Source organism: Heptranchias perlo, chromosome 19, assembly GCF_035084215.1.
Source record: "Heptranchias perlo isolate sHepPer1 chromosome 19, sHepPer1.hap1, whole genome shotgun sequence".
Lineage (NCBI taxonomy): Eukaryota > Metazoa > Chordata > Chondrichthyes > Hexanchiformes > Hexanchidae > Heptranchias > Heptranchias perlo.
In genome coordinates, this window is record NC_090343.1 from 46,431,167 (window position 1) to 46,447,037 (window position 15,871).

Genomic DNA, 15,871 nt, shown 5'->3' on the forward strand with positions numbered 1-15,871 from the left:
AACAATAGAAACTAGGAACATTAGAATATTAGAACATAGGAACATTAGAACATGGCAACATTAAAACATAGGAACATTAGAACCAAGGAACATTAGAGCATAGGAACATTGGAACATAGGCACATTACAACACAGAAACATTAGAACATAGGAACATTAGAACATAGGAACATTAGATTATTAGAACATAGGAACATTAGAACATAGGAATGTTAGAATGTTAGAACATAGGAACATTACAACCTAGGAACATTAGAATATTAGAACATAGGAACATTAGAACATAGGAACATTAGAATATTAGAACATGGGAACATTAGAACATAGGAACATTAGAACATAGGATGATTAGAACATAGGAACATTAGGAACATTAGAGCATAGGAACATTAGAATATTAGAACATAGGAACATTAGAATATTGAACATTAGAAAATTAGAACATAAAAACATTGGAACCTAGGAACATGAGAAACTAGGAACATTAGAATATTAGAACATAGGAACATTAGAACCTAGGAACATGAGAAACTAGGAACATTAGAATATTAGAACATAGGAACATTAGAATATTAGAACATAGGAACATTAGAATATTAGAATATAGGAATATCAGAATATTGGAACATTAGAGCATAGGAACATTAGAATATTAGAACATAGGAACATTAGAACATGGCAACATTAAAACATAGGAACATTAGAACCTAGGAACATTAGAGCATAGGAACATTAGAACTTAGGAACATTAGAATATTACAACATAGGAACATTACAACCTAGGAACATTAGAATATCAGAACATAGGAACATTAGAGCAAAGGAACATTAGAATATTAGAACATTAGTAACATTAGAACTTCGGAACATTAGAGCATGGGAACATTAGGAACATTAGAACATAGGAAAATTAAAACATAGGAACATTAGAACATAGGTACATTAGGAACATTACAACATTGGAATATTTGAATATTAGAACATAGGAAAATTAGAACATAGGAGTATTAGAATATTAGAACATGGGAACATTAGACAATAGGAACATTAGAACATAGGAACTTTAGAACATCGGAACATTGGAAGATAGGAACAATAGATTATTAGAACATAGGAACATTAGAAACTAGGAACATTAGATTATTAGAACATTAGAACATAGGAACGTTAGAATATTAGAAAATAGGAACATTAGAATATTAGGACATTGGAACATTAGAACATAGGAAAATAAGAAAATTAGAATATTAGAACATAGGAACATTAGAATATTAGAACATTAGAACATTAGAATATTAGAACACAGGAACATTAGAATATTAGAACATTAGAACATAGGAACATTAGAATATTAGAACACAGGAACATTAGAATATTAGAACATTAGAACATAGGAACATTAGAATATTAGAACACAGGAACATTAGAATATTAGAACATTAGAACATAGGAACGTTAGAATATTAGAAAATTCGAACATTAGAATATTAGAACATTAGAACATAGGAACGTTAGAATATTAGAAAATAGGAACATTAGAATATTAGGACATTGGAACATTAGAACATAGGAAAATAAGAAAATTAGAATATTAGAACATAGGAACATTAGAATATTAGAACATTAGAACATTAGAATATTAGAACACAGGAACATTAGAATATTAGAACATTAGAACATAGGAACATTAGAATATTAGAACATAGGAACATAAGAGCATAGGAACATTCAAATATATAAACTTCAGAACATAGGAACATTAGAATATTGGAACATAGGAACATAAGAGCATAGGAACATTCAAATATATAAACTTCAGAACAAAGGAACATTAGAATATTAGAACATAGCAACATTAGAATATTAGACCATAGCAAAATCAGAACATAGGAACATTACAATATTAGAACATAGGAACATTAGAACCTAGTAACATTAGAACCTAGGAACATTAGAACATTAGAGCAAAGCACCATTAGAATATTAGACTATAGGAACATAAGAACCTAGGAACATTAGAACATTAGAACAGTAAACCTAATAACATGAGAATGTTAGAACATAGGAACATAAGAATATTAGACCATATGAACATTAGAACATAGGAACTTTAGCATATTGAACAATAGAACTTTAGAACATTAGAACCTAGGAACATTAGATTATTAGAACATAGGAACATTAGAATATTAGAATATAGGAATATTTGAACCTAGGAACATTAGAATATTAGAACATAGGAACATAGGAACATTAGAATATTGGAACATATGAACATTAGAACATAGGAACATTAGATTATTAGACCACAGGAACATTAGAACCTACGAACATTAGAATCTAGGAACATTAGAACATAGGAACATTAGAACATTAGAGCATAGGACCATTAGAATATTAGAACATAGGAACATAAGAACATAGGAACATTAGAACATTAAACCTAGGAACATTTGAAAATTAGAACATGGAAACATTAGAACATACAAACATTAGATTATTAGAACATAGGAACTTTGAGAATAGGAACATTAGAATATTAGAACATAGGAACATTAGAACATGGTAACATTAAAACATAGGAACATTAGAACCTAGGAACATTAGAGCATAGGAACATTGGAACAAAGGCACATTAGAACATAGAAACATTAGAATATAGGAATATTACAACATAGAAACATTAGAGCATAGGAACATTAGAACTTAGGAACATTAAAATATTAGAACATTGAAACATTAGAATATTAGAACATAGGAACATTAGAATATTAGAACATAGGAACATTAGAATATTAGAACATAGGAACATTAGAATATTAGAATATAGGAATATCAGAATATTGGAACATTAGAGCATAGGAACATTAGAATATTAGAACATAGGAACATTAGAACATGGCAACATTAAAACATAGGAACATTAGAACCTAGGAACATTAGAATATCAGAACATAGGAACATTAGAGCAAAGGAACATTAGAATATTAGAACATTAGTAACATTAGAACTTCGGAACATTAGAGCATGGGAACATTAGGAACATTAGAACATAGGAAAATTAAAACATAGGAACATTAGAACATAGGTACATTAGGAACATTACAACATTGGAATATTTGAATATTAGAACATAGGAAAATTAGAACATAGGAGTATTAGAATATTAGAACATGGGAACATTAGACAATAGGAACATTAGAACATAGGAACTTTAGAACATCGGAACATTGGAAGATAGGAACAATAGATTATTAGAACATAGGAACATTAGAAACTAGGAACATTAGAATATTAGAACAGAGGAGTATTAGAACCTCGGAACATTAGAATATTAGAACATTAGTAACATTAGAACTTCGGAACATTAGAGCATGGGAACATTAGGAACATTAGAACATAGGAAAATTAAAACATAGGAACATTAGAACATAGGTACATTAGGAACATTACAACATTGGAATATTTGAATATTAGAACATAGGAAAATTAGAACGTAGGAGTATTAGAATATTAGAACATGGGAACATTAGACAATAGGAACATTAGAACATAGGAACTTTAGAACATCGGAACATTGGAAGATAGGAACAATAGATTATTAGAACATAGGAACATTAGAAACTAGGAACATTAGAATATTAGAACATTAGAACATAGGAACGTTAGAATATTAGAAAATAGGAACATTAGAATATTAGGACATTGGAACATTAGAACATAGGAAAATAAGAAAATTAGAATATTAGAACATAGGAACATTAGAATATTAGAACATTAGAACATTAGAATATTAGAACACAGGAACATTAGAATATTAGAACATTAGAACATAGGAACATTAGAATATTAGAACATAGGAACATTAGAATATTAGAACATTAGAATATTAGAACACAGGAACATTAGAATATTAGAACATTAGAACATAGGAACGTTAGAATATTAGAAAATTCGAACATTAGAATATTAGAACATTAGAACATAGGAACGTTAGAATATTAGAAAATAGGAACATTAGAATATTAGGACATTGGAACATTAGAACATAGGAAAATAAGAAAATTAGAATATTAGAACATAGGAACATTAGAATATTAGAACATTAGAACATTAGAATATTAGAACACAGGAACATTAGAATATTAGAACATTAGAACATAGGAACATTAGAATATTAGAACATAGGAACATAAGAGCATAGGAACATTCAAATATATAAACTTCAGAACATAGGAACATTAGAATATTGGAACATAGGAACATAAGAGCATAGGAACATTCAAATATATAAACTTCAGAACAAAGGAACATTAGAATATTAGAACATAGCAACATTAGAATATTAGACCATAGCAAAATCAGAACATAGGAACATTACAATATTAGAACATAGGAACATTAGAACCTAGTAACATTAGAACCTAGGAACATTAGAACATTAGAGCAAAGCACCATTAGAATATTAGACTATAGGAACATAAGAACCTAGGAACATTAGAACATTAGAACAGTAAACCTAATAACATGAGAATGTTAGAACATAGGAACATAAGAATATTAGACCATATGAACATTAGAACATAGGAACTTTAGCATATTGAACAATAGAACTTTAGAACATTAGAACCTAGGAACATTAGATTATTAGAACATAGGAACATTAGAATATTAGAATATAGGAATATTTGAACCTAGGAACATTAGAATATTAGAACATAGGAACATAGGAACATTAGAATATTGGAACATATGAACATTAGAACATAGGAACATTAGATTATTAGACCACAGGAACATTAGAACCTACGAACATTAGAATCTAGGAACATTAGAACATAGGAACATTAGAACATTAGAGCATAGGACCATTAGAATATTAGAACATAGGAACATAAGAACATAGGAACATTAGAACATTAAACCTAGGAACATTTGAATATTAGAACATGGAAACATTAGAACATACAAACATTAGATTATTAGAACATAGGAACTTTGAGAATAGGAACATTAGAATATTAGAACATAGGAACATTAGAACATGGTAACATTAAAACATAGGAACATTAGAACCTAGGAACATTAGAGCATAGGAACATTGGAACAAAGGCACATTAGAACATAGAAACATTAGAATATAGGAATATTACAACATAGAAACATTAGAGCATAGGAACATTAGAACTTAGGAACATTAAAATATTAGAACATTGAAACATTAGAATATTAGAACATAGGAACATTAGAATATTAGAACATAGGAACATTAGAATATTAGAACATAGGAACATTAGAATATTAGAATATAGGAATATCAGAATATTGGAACATTAGAGCATAGGAACATTAGAATATTAGAACATAGGAACATTAGAACATGGCAACATTAAAACATAGGAACATTAGAACCTAGGAACATTAGAGCATAGGAACATTAGAATATTAGAACATTAGTAACATTAGAACTTCGGAACATTAGAGCATGGGAACATTAGGAACATTAGAACATAGGAAAATTAAAACATAGGAACATTAGAACATAGGTACATTAGGAACATTACAACATTGGAATATTTGAATATTAGAACATAGGAAAATTAGAACGTAGGAGTATTAGAATATTAGAACATGGGAACATTAGACAATAGGAACATTAGAACATAGGAACTTTAGAACATCGGAACATTGGAAGATAGGAACAATAGATTATTAGAACATAGGAACATTAGAAACTAGGAACATTAGAATATTAGAACATTAGAACATAGGAACGTTAGAATATTAGAAAATAGGAACATTAGAATATTAGGACATTGGAACATTAGAACATAGGAAAATAAGAAAATTAGAATATTAGAACATAGGAACATTAGAATATTAGAACATTAGAACATTAGAATATTAGAACACAGGAACATTAGAATATTAGAACATTAGAACATAGGAACATTAGAATATTAGAACACAGGAACATTAGAATATTAGAACATTAGAACATAGGAACATTAGAATATTAGAACATAGGAACATTAGAATATTAGAACATTAGAATATTAGAACACAGGAACATTAGAATATTAGAACATTAGAACATAGGAACGTTAGAATATTAGAAAATTCGAACATTAGAATATTAGAACATTAGAACATAGGAACGTTAGAATATTAGAAAATAGGAACATTAGAATATTAGGACATTGGAACATTAGAACATAGGAAAATAAGAAAATTAGAATATTAGAACATAGGAACATTAGAATATTAGAACATTAGAACATTAGAATATTAGAACACAGGAACATTAGAATATTAGAACATTAGAACATAGGAACATTAGAATATTAGAACATAGGAACATAAGAGCATAGGAACATTCAAATATATAAACTTCAGAACATAGGAACATTAGAATATTGGAACATATGAACATAAGAGCATAGGAACATTCAAATATATAAACTTCAGAACATAGGAACATTAGAATATTAGAACATAGGAACATAAGAGCATAGGAACATTCAAATATATAAACTTCAGAACAAAGGAACATTAGAATATTAGAACATAGCAACATTAGAATATTAGACCATAGCAAAATCAGAACATAGGAACATTACAATATTAGAACATAGGAACATTAGAACCTAGTAACATTAGAACCTAGGAACATTAGAACATTAGAGCAAAGCACCATTAGAATATTAGACTATAGGAACATAAGAACCTAGGAACATTAGAACATTAGAACAGTAAACCTAATAACATGAGAATGTTAGAACATAGGAACATAAGAATATTAGACCATATGAACATTAGAACATAGGAACTTTAGCATATTGAACAATAGAACTTTAGAACATTAGAACCTAGGAACATTAGATTATTAGAACATAGGAACATTAGAATATTAGAATATAGGAATATTTGAACCTAGGAACATTAGAATATTAAAACATAGGAACATTGGAACATAGGAACATTAGAATATTAGAACATACCAACATTAGAACATAGGAACAGTAGAATATTAAAACATAGGAACATTGGAACATAAGAACATTGGAACCTAGGAACAAAAGATTATTAGACCACAGGAACATTAGAACCTAGGAACATTAGAATATTAGAACATAGGAACATTAGAACCTAGGAATATTAGAATATTAGAACAAAGTAACATTGGAACCTAGGAACATTAGATTATTAGAACATAGTAAAATTTGAACCTAGGCACATTAGAAACTCAGAACATTACAATATTAGAACATAGGAACATAAGAACCTAGGAGCAATAGAACCCAGAACCATTAGAATATTAGAACATAGGAACATAAGAACGTTCGAATATTAGAACATGGAAACATTAGAACGTACAAACATTAGAATATTAGAACATAGGAACATTAGAACATTAGAGCATAGGACCATTAGAATATTAGAACATAGGAACATAAGAACATAGGAACATTAGAACATTAAACCTAGGAACATTTGAATATTAGAACATGGAAACATTAGAACATACAAACATTAGATTATTAGAACATAGGAACTTTGAGAATAGGAACATTAGAATATTAGAACATAGGAACATTAGAACATGGTAACATTAAAACATAGGAACATTAGAACCTAGGAACATTAGAGCATAGGAACATTGGAACAAAGGCACATTAGAACATAGAAACATTAGAATATAGGAATATTACAACATAGAAACATTAGAGCATAGGAACATTAGAACTTAGGAACATTAAAATATTAGAACATTGAAACATTAGAATATTAGAACATAGGAACATTAGAATATTAGAACATAGGAACATTAGAATATTAGAACATAGGAACATTAGAATATTAGAATATAGGAATATCAGAATATTGGAACATTAGAGCATAGGAACATTAGAATATTAGAACATAGGAACATTAGAACATGGCAACATTAAAACATAGGAACATTAGAACCTAGGAACATTAGAGCATAGGAACATTAGAATATTAGAACATTAGTAACATTAGAACTTCGGAACATTAGAGCATGGGAACATTAGGAACATTAGAACATAGGAAAATTAAAACATAGGAACATTAGAACATAGGTACATTAGGAACATTACAACATTGGAATATTTGAATATTAGAACATAGGAAAATTAGAACATAGGAGTATTAGAATATTAGAACATGGGAACATTAGACAATAGGAACATTAGAACATAGGAACTTTAGAACATCGGAACATTGGAAGATAGGAACAATAGATTATTAGAACATAGGAACATTAGAAACTAGGAACATTAGAATATTAGAACAGAGGAGTATTAGAACCTCGGAACATTAGAATATTAGAACATTAGTAACATTAGAACTTCGGAACATTAGAGCATGGGAACATTAGGAACATTAGAACATAGGAAAATTAAAACATAGGAACATTAGAACATAGGTACATTAGGAACATTACAACTTTGGAATATTTGAATATTAGAACATAGGAAAATTAGAACATAGGAGTATTAGAATATTAGAACATGGGAACATTAGACAATAGGAACATTAGAACATAGGAACTTTAGAACATCGGAACATTGGAAGATAGGAACAATAGATTATTAGAACATAGGAACATTAGAAACTAGGAACATTAGAATATTAGAACATTAGAACATAGGAACGTTAGAATATTAGAAAATAGGAACATTAGAATATTAGGACATTGGAACATTAGAACATAGGAAAATAAGAAAATTAGAATATTAGAACATAGGAACATTAGAATATTAGAACATTAGAACATTAGAACACAGGAACATTAGAATATTAGAACATTAGAACATAGGAACATTAGAATATTAGAACACAGGAACATTAGAATATTAGAACATTAGAACATAGGAACATTAGAATATTAGAACATAGGAACATTAGAATATTAGAACATTAGAATATTAGAACACAGGAACATTAGAATATTAGAACATTAGAACATAGGAACGTTAGAATATTAGAAAATTCGAACATTAGAATATTAGAACATTAGAACATAGGAACGTTAGAATATTAGAAAATAGGAACATTAGAATATTAGGACATTGGAACATTAGAACATAGGAAAATAAGAAAATTAGAATATTAGAACATAGGAACATTAGAATATTAGAACATTAGAACATTAGAATATTAGAACACAGGAACATTAGAATATTAGAACATTAGAACATAGGAACATTAGAATATTAGAACATAGGAACATAAGAGCATAGGAACATTCAAATATATAAACTTCAGAACATAGGAACATTAGAATATTAGAACATAGGAACATAAGAGCATAGGAACATTCAAATATATAAACTTCAGAACAAAGGAACATTAGAATATTAGAACATAGCAACATTAGAATATTAGACCATAGCAAAATCAGAACATAGGAACATTACAATATTAGAACATAGGAACATTAGAACCTAGTAACATTAGAACCTAGGAACATTAGAACATTAGAGCAAAGCACCATTAGAATATTAGACTATAGGAACATAAGAACCTAGGAACATTAGAACATTAGAACAGTAAACCTAATAACATGAGAATGTTAGAACATAGGAACATAAGAATATTAGACCATATGAACATTAGAACATAGGAACTTTAGCATATTGAACAATAGAACTTTAGAACATTAGAACCTAGGAACATTAGATTATTAGAACATAGGAACATTAGAATATTAGAATATAGGAATATTTGAACCTAGGAACATTAGAATATTAAAACATAGGAACATTGGAACATAGGAACATTAGAATATTAGAACATACCAACATTAGAACATAGGAACAGTAGAATATTAAAACATAGGAACATTGGAACATAAGAACATTGGAACCTAGGAACAAAAGATTATTAGACCACAGGAACATTAGAACCTAGGAACATTAGAATATTAGAACATAGGAACATTAGAACCTAGGAATATTAGAATATTAGAACAAAGTAACATTGGAACCTAGGAACATTAGATTATTAGAACATAGTAAAATTTGAACCTAGGCACATTAGAAACTCAGAACATTACAATATTAGAACATAGGAACATAAGAACCTAGGAGCAATAGAACCCAGAACCATTAGAATATTAGAACATAGGAACATAAGAACGTTCGAATATTAGAACATGGAAACATTAGAACGTACAAACATTAGAATATTAGAACATAGGAACATTAGAACATGGGAACATTAAAACATCGGAATATTAGAACCTAGGAACATTAGAACATTAGAGCATAGGAATATAAGAACATTAGAACATGGCAACATTAAAACATAGGAACATTAGAACGTAGGAACAATAGAGCATAGGAACATTGGAATATAGGCGCATTAGAACATAGAAACATTAGAACATAGGAATATTAGAACAAAGAAACATTAAAGCATAGGAACACTAGAATATTACAACATAGGAACGTTAGAACATAGGAACATTAGAATATTAGAACATAGGAACATTAGAACATAGGAAGGTTAGAATATTAGAACATAGGAACATTAGAGCATATGGACATTAGAATGTTAGAACATAGGAACATTACAACCAAGGAACATTAGAATATTAGAACATGTGAACATTAGAACGAATATTAGAACAAAGAAACATTAGAGCATAGGAACATTAGAATATCAGAACATAGGAACATTAGAACATAGGAAGGTTAGAATATTAGAACATAGGAACATTAGAACATAGGAACATTAGAATATTAGAACGTAGGAACATTAGAACATATGAACATTAGAATGTTAGAACATAGGAACATTACAACCAAGGAACATTAGAATATTAGAACATGGGAACATTAGAAAATAGGAACATTTGAATATTAGAACATAGGAATATCAGAATATAGGAACATTAGAACATAGGTACATTAGGAACATTACAACATTGGAATATTTGAATATTAGAACATGGGAACATTAGACAATAGGAACATTAGAACATAGGAACTTTAGAACATCGGAACATTGGAAGATAGGAACAATAGATTATTAGAACATAGGAACATTAGAAACTAGGAACATTAGAATATTAGAACATAGGAGTATTAGAACCTCGGAACATTAGAATATTAGAATATTAGAACATAGGAACATTAGAAACTAGGAACATTAGAATATTAGAATATTAGAACATAGGAACATTAGAAACTAGGAACATTAGAATATTAGAACATTAGAACATAGGAACGTTAGAATATTAGAAAATTCGAACATTAGCATATTAGAACATTAGAACATAGGAACGTTAGAATATTAGAAAATAGGAACATTAGAATATTAGGACATTGGAACATTAGAACATAGGAAAATAAGAAAATTAGAATATTAGAACATAGGAACATTAGAATATTAGAACATTAGAACATTAGAATATTAGAACACAGGAACATTAGAATATTAGAACATTAGAACATAGGAACATTAGAATATTAGAACATAGGAACATAAGAGCATAGGAACATTCAAATATATAAACTTCAGAACATAGGAACATTAGAATATTGGAACATATGAACATTGGAACAAAGGAACATTAGAATATTAGAACATAGCAACATTAGAATATTAGACCATAGCAAAATCAGAACATAGGAACATTACAATATTAGAACATAGGAACATTAGAACCTAGTAACATTAGAACCTAGGAACATTAGAACATTAGAGCAAAGCACCATTAGAATATTAGACTATAGGAACATAAGAACCTAGGAACATTAGAACATTAGAACAGTAAACCTAATAACATGAGAATGTTAGAACATAGGAACATAAGAATATTAGACCATATGAACATTAGAACATAGGAACTTTAGCATATTGAACAATAGAACTTTAGAACATTAGAACCTAGGAACATTAGATTATTAGAACATAGGAACATTAGAATATTAGAATATAGGAATATTTGAACCTAGGAACATTAGAATATTAAAACATAGGAACATTGGAACATAGGAACATTAGAATATTAGAACATACCAACATTAGAACATAGGAACAGTAGAATATTAAAACATAGGAACATTGGAACATAAGAACATTGGAACCTAGGAACAAAAGATTATTAGACCACAGGAACATTAGAACCTAGGAACATTAGAATATTAGAACAAAGTAACATTAGAACCTAGGAACATTAGATTATTAGAACATAGGAACATTAGAACCTAGGAACATTAGAATATTAGAACATAGGAACATTAGAACCTAGGAATATTAGAATATTAGAACAAAGTAACATTGGAACCTAGGAACATTAGATTATTAGAACTTAGTAAAATTTGAACCTAGGCACATTAGAAACTCAGAACATTACAATATTAGAACATAGGAACATAAGAACCTAGGAGCAATAGAACCCAGAACCATTAGAATATTAGAACATAGGAACATAAGAACGTTCGAATATTAGAACATGGAAACATTAGAACGTACAAACATTAGAATATTAGAACATAGGAACATTAGAACATGGGAACATTAAAACATAGGAATATTAGAACCTAGGAACATTAGAACATTAGAGCATAGGAATATAAGAACATTAGAACATGGCAACATTAAAACATAGGAACATTAGAACGTAGGAACAATAGAGCATAGGAACATTGGAATATAGGCGCATTAGAACATAGAAACATTAGAACATAGGAATATTAGAACAAAGAAACATTAAAGCATAGGAACACTAGAATATTACAACATAGGAACGTTAGAACATAGGAACATTAGAATATTAGAACATAGGAACATTAGAACATAGGAAGGTTAGAATATTAGAACATAGGAACATTAGAACATATGGACATTAGAATGTTCGAACATAGGAACATTACAACCAAGGAACATTAGAATATTAGAACATGGGAACATTAGAACGAATATTAGAACAAAGAAACATTAGAGCATAGGAACATTAGAATATCAGAACATAGGAACATTAGAACATAGGAAGGTTAGAATATTAGAACATAGGAACATTAGAGCATAGGAACATTAGAATATTACAACATAGGAACATTAGAACATAGGAACATTAGAATATCAGAACATAGGAACATTAGAACATAGGAAGGTTAGAATATTAGAACATAGGAACATTAGAGCATAGGAACATTAGAATATTAGAACGTAGGAACATTAGAACATATGAACATTAGAATGTTAGAACATAGGAACATTACAACCAAGGAACATTAGAATATTAGAACATGGGAACATTAGAAAATAGGAACATTTGAATATTAGAACATAAGAATATCAGAATATAGGAACATTAGAGCATAGGAACATTAAAACATAGGAACATTACAACCTAGGAACATTAGAATATTAGAACATTAGGAACATTAGAATATTAGAACATAGGAACATTAAAATATAGGAACATTATGAACATTAGAACATAGGAACATAAGAACATAGGAACATTAAAACATAGGATGATTGGAACATAGGAACATTCGGAACATTAGAACATAGGAACATTAGAGCATAGGAGCATTAGACCATAGGAACATTAGAAAATAGGAAATTTAGAACATAGGAACATTAGAATATTAGAACAGTAAACCTAATAACATGAGAATGTTAGAACATAGGAACATAAGAATATTAGACCATATGAACATTAGAACATAGGAACTTTAGCATATTGAACAATAGAACTTTAGAACATTAGAACCTAGGAACATTAGATTATTAGAACATAGGAACATTAGAATATTAGAATATAGGAATATTTGAACCTAGGAACATTAGAATATTAAAACATAGGAACATTGGAACATAGGAACATTAGAATATTAGAACATACCAACATTAGAACATAGGAACAGTAGAATATTAAAACATAGGAACATTGGAACATAAGAACATTAGAACCTAGGAACAAAAGATTATTAGACCACAGGAACATTAGAACCTAGGAACATTAGAATATTAGAACATAGGTACATTAGAACCTAGGAATATTAGAATATTAGAACAAAGTAACATTGGAACCTAGGAACATTAGATTATTAGAACATAGTAAAATTTGAACCTAGGCACATTAGAAACTCAGAACATTACAATATTAGAACATAGGAACATAAGAACCTAGGAGCAATAGAACCCAGAACCATTAGAATATTAGAACATAGGAACATAAGAACGTTCGAATATTAGAACATGGAAACATTAGAACGTACAAACATTAGAATATTAGAACATAGGAACATTAGAACATGGGAACATTAAAACATAGGAATATTAGAACCTAGGAACATTAGAACATTAGAGCATAGGAATATAAGAACATTAGAACATGGCAACATTAAAACATAGGAACATTAGAACGTAGGAACAATAGAGCATAGGAACATTGGAATATAGGCGCATTAGAACATAGAAACATTAGAACATAGGAATATTAGAACAAAGAAACATTAAAGCATAGGAACACGAGAATATTACAACATAGGAACGTTAGAACATAGGAACATTAGAATATTAGAACATAGGAACATTAGAACATAGAAAGGTTAGAATATTAGAACATAGGAACATTAGAGCATATGGACATTAGAATGTTAGAACATAGGAACATTACAACCAAGGAACATTAGAATATTAGAACATGGGAACATTAGAACGAATATTAGAACAAAGAAACATTAGAGCATAGGAACATTAGAATATCAGAACATAGGAACATTAGAACATAGGAAGGTTAGAATATTAGAACATAGGAACATTAGAGCATAGGAACATTAGAATATTAGAACGTAGGAACATTAGAACATATGAACATTAGAATGTTAGAACATAGGAACATTAGAAAATAGGAACATTAGAATATTAGAACATGGGAACATTAGAACGAATATTAGAACAAAGAAACATTAGAGCATAGGAACATTAGAATATTAGAACGTAGGAACATTAGAACATATGAACATTAGAATGTTAGAACATAGGAACATTAGAAAATAGGAACATTTGAATATTAGAACATAGGAATATCAGAATATAGGAACATTAGAGCATAGGAACATTAAAACATAGGAACATTACAACCTAGGAACATTAGAATATTAGAACATTAGGAACATTAGAATATTAGAACATAGGAACATTAAAATATAGGAACATTATGAACATTAGAACATAGGAACATAAGAACATAGGAACATTAAAACATAGGATGATTAGAACATAGGAACATTCGGAACATTAGAACATAGGAACATTAGAGCATAGGAGCATTAGACCATAGGAACATTAGAAAATAGGAAATTTAGAACATAGGAACATTAGAATATTGAACATTAGAACATTAGAATATTATAACGTAGGAACATTACAACATAGGAACTTTAGGAACATTAGAACATAGGAGCATTAGAATATTAGAACATGGGAGCATTAGAATATTAGAACATAGGAACATTAGAACATAAGAACTTTAGGAACATTAGAACATAGGAACATTAGAATATTAGAACATAGGAACATAAGAGCATCGGAACATTAGACCATAGGAACATTAGAAAATAGGAATTTTAGAACATAGGAACATTAGAATATTGAACATTAGAACATCAGAATATTAGAACATAGGAACATTAGAACCTAGGAACATCAGAATATTAGAACATAGGAACATTTGAACCTAGGAACATTAGAACATTAGAACATTGGAAAATAGGAACATTGGAACCTAGGAACATTAGAATATTAGAACATAGGAACATTAGAACCTAGGAACATTAGAACATTAGAATATTACAACATAGGAACATTAGAACCTAGG